Genomic DNA, 6,221 nt, shown 5'->3' with positions numbered 1-6,221 from the left:
GAGTGTGTGAGAAAGCAGTGTGGATGCCAGACATGCGGTGGGAGAAACCTGCTGTGGGTATTCTAGGCTTTGGGTGGCAGTGATAACATACTGCAGGAATAAATCTACCATATGGCAAATCATACTTCAAAGTTACACCTAAAGTATGTGATCCTACACCAATTTATAACAACTCGCAGCATCTCGGTTAGGTTTTTCAAATTATTATGTTGGCTTAAAAGTGTTATTAATGTGTTCCAGTACTCAGTGATATGCAGAAGAGCTAATTCAATCCTTTAAATCCCTGGACAAATGTCCTATTGCTACCAAAGAATGATTTCAGAAGAATAACCACTAACTTAGATCAGAAGTTTCCAAACTTTGTCTTGTTTCCCACACCAACAAAAATGCTGAGCCCATCATCTAATTTATGCATGCACAGATGTAGCTGAACACCATAAAAATTTTGCTAGTTTATCATTTCTATGTTTGTAGAGTGTTCCAAAAATTTTATTTTTCTCTAAAATTACAGCCATCTTGATCTTTCATCCCGTCTGTCCCAGAATCCAATTTAAGGATGTAGCAGGTGTTGTTTGTTATTAGTTGGTTAAACAAAGGAGCTAAATTATATTGCTTTAATGTATTTAATGAAAAAAAATAACCCAAAATTTAGCAGTCTAAGCTCATTGGGTTTTCCTTTGATGGTCATTTTATTCTTCATGCCTCAATAAGTTTTCTCTCTCTCTCTGAATCACGCTGAAAACAGGAATGTTCATTACAGGTGAGTTTGTTTTATGTCCTCAGCTCACTTACTTTGCTCAACAGTAAAAAAAAGACAATTTTTATTAAAAATTGGGGGACTTGTGTGTTTTTAGGCACACTGTGCCATCTTATTTGCCATCGTTTCGAGGTGTGGGGAAGAGGTGATCTGTGATGTGGAGCTTTGTGAGAAGAAATGCGTTTAGGCACACCCAAACGGTTACCACGGGAGACACATGCATGAAAGAATCAAAACAACACTCCAGGTATATACAGTACAGACCAAAAGTTTGGACACACCTTCTCATTGAATTCAATGAGAAAGTGTGTCCAAACTTTTGGTCTGTACTGTATATATACACATATATTTTTTTAAGGTTATATTGGCTCTAGTGGCCTTCATTTGACAGGAAAGTGGGTAATGAGAAAAGGGGAAGACATGCGGCAAAGGTCACCAGGCCGGGAATCGAACCTGCGACAGCCACGTCAAGGACTAAGGCCTCCGTATGTGGGTTGTACTTAACCCCTGCACCACCACAGCACATCCCCAGGTATGTTTTTCATGAGCGCATAACATTATAACATGATGTGAAGCTAAAATAACTTATTAGGTATAAGGATCACCCTTTAAAATCATGATGGCACTCTGGGTTGCATAGCAGCGTAACTGTTAGCGCTGTTGCCTTGCAGTAAGAATGTTCTCATTGTGCGTTCTCTGGGTGGGTCAAAAGACATTGTCTAGTTGATTTGCTTTTCTAAACTGATGCTTTTCATCTTGACATTAATTCTGTGCAAGGGTGGTTCTTCGTTCTGTTAATTTCTGCATCCTCATGTGATGGACTGTTCACCTGTGCAGGTTGTACTCGCGTCTCGCTCAATAATCTCTGAAGATGGTCAGCAGCGCAGACACATGCCTACTCTGCCAAACCCTCCTTGTCTTTGAAACCCTAACCCTAAACCCTGCTTAAGCATGATGTTTAAATTAAAACAATGCATTTAAAACTTGGTTTCAATATAAACTTTGATTCGTTACAGTGAGGAATGCTGCTTTGATCTCATCTTCTACTTGTTTGACCATCCAAACAGTTTGATGATAGCTCAAAAATGTACTCATCCCTTGGCAAAGTTAAAATGTTTTGGGGGTTTTTCCAGGACTTTCCTTTATCCCTCCCAGCATTGCTCAAGGGTGGGGTGTAAATACCTCAACTAGGACATCTATCATTTTATTTAGCAAACACAATAAGAATGTATAAGCTGAATTTCTTCCTGTATTTTCCTCTATCACGTCATCAAGGGAGTTAGAGCCATACAATAAGTTTCGATATCAGTTTGATTGGCTTTACATAAATCAGCTCTATAAGAGATTAAGCAGTACAGAAATAGGTGTTTTACTCTTCCCTGTCCCTGAGTTGGGAAAGTAAATCTTTGGTTTTGAATCAAGATTCAGCTGTAGGCATAGCATTCAACTCCACACCTATCATTAAACTTCCCTTTTATCTTTTCCTGTAGCCTTACAAACCTCATGAAAAGATGGTTCAGTGTGTTCCTGAACCATTATTACTGCAGCAAGGCTTCAAAGGCACTTTGGTGCTTTCTGTCATTGTCAGCCTCAGTGATACCTCTGCAGTTTGTCAAGAAAGCAGTTAGGGAGTTAATGCTTGAGCTGTAACTGCTTAGAGCTGCTCCTCCTCCTTTGTGCCCCTTCTTTGTCCAGTTTTGTCAATGGTCTCTAAATAACTGAGTCTGAGTTTTATTTCTGTTTTTATTAACAGTTTAGGAAGAACTGAGAGAGTTGAAAGATTTGCCACACCTTATGTTATAATCGATATTCTCCTTTTTGACTAAAATGACCCAATTTATAATGAAGCTTTAAACTTTGCCCCGATAAACCAATAAAATGCCAAACATTATAATCTGCTTTTCTTACCGGAATTAATCATCTATCAAGTAAAAAGAGCAAAAAGTTAATAATTGAAAATGTCTTGGTGACAGATTGCTTAAATTACAGAACAGAATATTTATGACAACTATACCACATTCAGTTCAGGTAAAACCCAGATGTGTGTGTTTGTGCGTGTGTGTGTTTGTTTATAGGTAGTTTGTAATGGATCTGTCAGAGAGATCTATACGGGTCAGAGGCAGGAGGATTCCAGTATTCCACTATTCCACTAGTCTGACTAACCTTAAAAAGAAATCTTCATGCTATATATTATGTGCAGCTATATTTATTATTGTGTACAAGCATTAGCTTTGACAAGAGCAAAATAAAATGGAAAACGTCCCCGAAAGCAAAAGAACTCCTTCCCCAAATTAAGACAAACTCCTCTTAATTAATGTTTTTTTTTTCTTTAAGTTCATCATGAGTAATTAAGGTCAGTTTGGATTCTTAAAAAAATCTGGTTTTTAATAAATAATTCTTTAAATCATAAGTAAAATGATTATTAGCCAAATTCATCGTATTTACAGCAAATACTTGAAAGAATAATTCAAAAAGCAGAAATAGAGAATAGATTTCCTAATAAAGCTTAGACTAAAAGCCCTTCTAGCAACTGTTGCTTTCTTTTATATGCAACATTATGTTAGGTGATTATATAAACTGTAACTAAATAAAATTAACAGCAATTGAATTTCACTACTGCACCTGTACAAGCAATTTATTTAATTAATTTTCTTTCTTTTCACATTTTTAGAAAACGTCATATGAGCCTAGACAATTTACTTTTCACCTCGTAGTTTCTGTGTCTAGGAAATATTCAAGATATTTAAAAAAAACATGTTGGTATGTTTGTAATTAATACTATGTATGTCAGAATTAGAATCTATGATAAAATATCTATTTAGTGTTTGCATCACATGTAATCTATTGCTTTTCTTAAATGATTGAACAACTTAAATGACTATTTATTGAATAACATTTTTAAAGCTATTCCAATAGTTTCATTTTAGAAACATGCACTTATTACTTTTACTTATTTGTTCTATTGTTTTTCATTTCTATGATTTACTTCTTTTGGATTTTTATAATTCTTAAACTTCCTCCAGACACAAATGCTGTAAATCATTGTTCTTGCTACAAATGTCATAATACTGAAATTTCCTTTTATTGTACTTGTCCTTGGATGAACTAGAAAAAGACGAAACTATTCAAGTTTGTTCCATTTCATTTCAAGCCAGGGTCAGAGCATTCATGCAACACTCACAAATCAATTTAATTAGTTTTATTCATCTTTTATGTCCTTAACTACTCAAGTAGTGCATCTATTTCTAACATGTTTGCTGTTTATTCCATTTCCCAAAAGAATAGTTAAAAGAAAACTTTATTGCCAGAACATAAATGGTTGAACTGAACATGCCAAATCTGTTGTTTGTCTTCCTGTTGTACTCAAATTCAGTGTCAATTAAGACTTTCACAACTTCCCATGGAAAGACTGACCAGTTCTGGGACTGAAAGTCTGACTTCAATTAGGGTCTGATAATCTCTTGGCTCTTATAGGGGTTCAGTTGCAAAAATGGAAAAACCAAAGATCAATAAAAGAACACCATATCCACAGTGAAATATGGTGGTGGCAGCATCGTGTTTCTTCAGATGCAGCTTGAGACTTTTTCAAGGTGGATGAAATGGAGAAACAATTCTAAATGCATGCCAGTTTTTAGCAAAATTCTTGAAAACAATAAGAGACTTCATGTTTTAGGTATTTCACTACACCTGGCGGTATTATTTATTGTCCAAATCAAATACTTCTGCATCAAATATACCTCCATATAAGAGACAGAGGAAATCCAAAATCCAAAAAGCATTAGTGAGAGGAATGGTCCAGGTCAGAAAAGGGAGGCGGGAGAGACAGAATAAACCCAAAGTCTTTACCGAAGCTATCAGAATCCTAAGACATAAGTGGGGTTTCAAAGTCAAAGACAGAATCACTCAAGGTACAAGAGGCATGGCCATGGTCCACTGAGAGGCTGAGACAAGAATGAAAACAGATAAACTCACACTGAGTAGAGAGCAAGAGATTATATGGGTAGCAGCACAGCTAAGAGCCATCAGCAATCAGGAGGAGCATGAGAGCAATGAGCTAATCAGCAGGTAAAGGAGGGGCTGCGAGCTGAGGAGCAGCATAAATCATGACAGGTGTTTACTAGAAAGAAAGCTGTAGAGATTTTATTTTCCTGCTTCACAGTGAGTCCGAGCATTCATCCAAACCAGCGAAAGAGCTACCAGCTAAAGGTAATTATTTTTGACTGTCCACTTACTTCCACAACACTTTTAGTTTTATCTAGGCAAGTTTTTAATAGATATTTTTTACTCAGGAACACCTGATGCTTAGGTACAATATTTGAACAAAACTGAAATCGCATTCACCAAGGTACAAGTACATAGAGTACATAATTACAGCCATACATGCAAATAGAGAATACATGTTTATGCAACATGGTGAATATAATCTAATGAGGATTTGTCTTCTTTTGGAAGAAAATGAACCATTTGTGACAAGCCTGTAGATGATCTTGCTTGGCTCAGTTTGAGAGGTTTCTGAGAAGAAAGTTGCATCAAAAATTCATTAAGTGCTGAAACTGCAACAAAGATATTTTAGGAGATACTTTGAACTACATTGAACAATGGGAACATAAATTTAAAAAAAAAAATCCCAGATCCCTTTATACTGCTGAAGGCTTTGAAGTATATCAGACGAATAATTCATGGCTCTCGAAGCGTGCACAGATATACTCAGAGATACTCATTTTTTTTGTCAGGCAGATCCCATTGAGCCATTTAATTTTCATCTAAGTTTTATGACTGTGGGGCACAGCTGCTGAATGGATGCTTAGCCTAACCTATTACTTGTTAATAAATGTAACATTGCCTTAGGGTGAAAAATAGGGTTAAAGCTGAACAAAGTTAGTTATGCATTTCTACACTTTTCATTTAAATATAATTCTGTGTGTGTTTGGTTGTCATATTCACAAACAGGCAAAAAGTACCTTAGTATAAGCCTAAACTGGAACCAGCTACACTTTTAACAATTTTGTTTTGCTCATATTTAGTTTACTTTTAGGCAGAGTTTGTCTGCAAGAGACCCTACTGCTTAAAATAAAAACTCCAAACAGCACAACTGTCCTGCAGCATCATCCTGAAAAACCTGATAAATATCTTGAATTTGATCTTCATATCTGTGGTGCTTTTTTTTTTTTTTTTTTTTTTTTTTGGATGTGGTGAGAGTCTAAATTAGAACTGTGACAAATTACAAATTTGCTTGTACTGATTCTTTTCATTCTTTGCTGCGGGGCGTGTTGCATTCTCTCAGATGGAGTATTTTGCTCAATGACGCTTGAAAAGCACCGTAGACACCCACAACTGAAATGGCAGGGGAAAGAAGGCTGTAAAAAGGCTTTAAGGAAGAAGGTCAAGAGTTATTGATGGAAACAGAAAACAGGTAACAATGCTAATAACGCAGAGCTCTAACAGTATTAAAAATCGGATGCAT

This window comes from Xiphophorus hellerii, chromosome 11 (genome assembly GCF_003331165.1).
Source record: "Xiphophorus hellerii strain 12219 chromosome 11, Xiphophorus_hellerii-4.1, whole genome shotgun sequence".
NCBI lineage: Eukaryota > Metazoa > Chordata > Actinopteri > Cyprinodontiformes > Poeciliidae > Xiphophorus > Xiphophorus hellerii.
The sequence above is the reverse complement of the archived record's forward strand: the minus strand, read 5'-3'. Positions refer to the sequence as shown.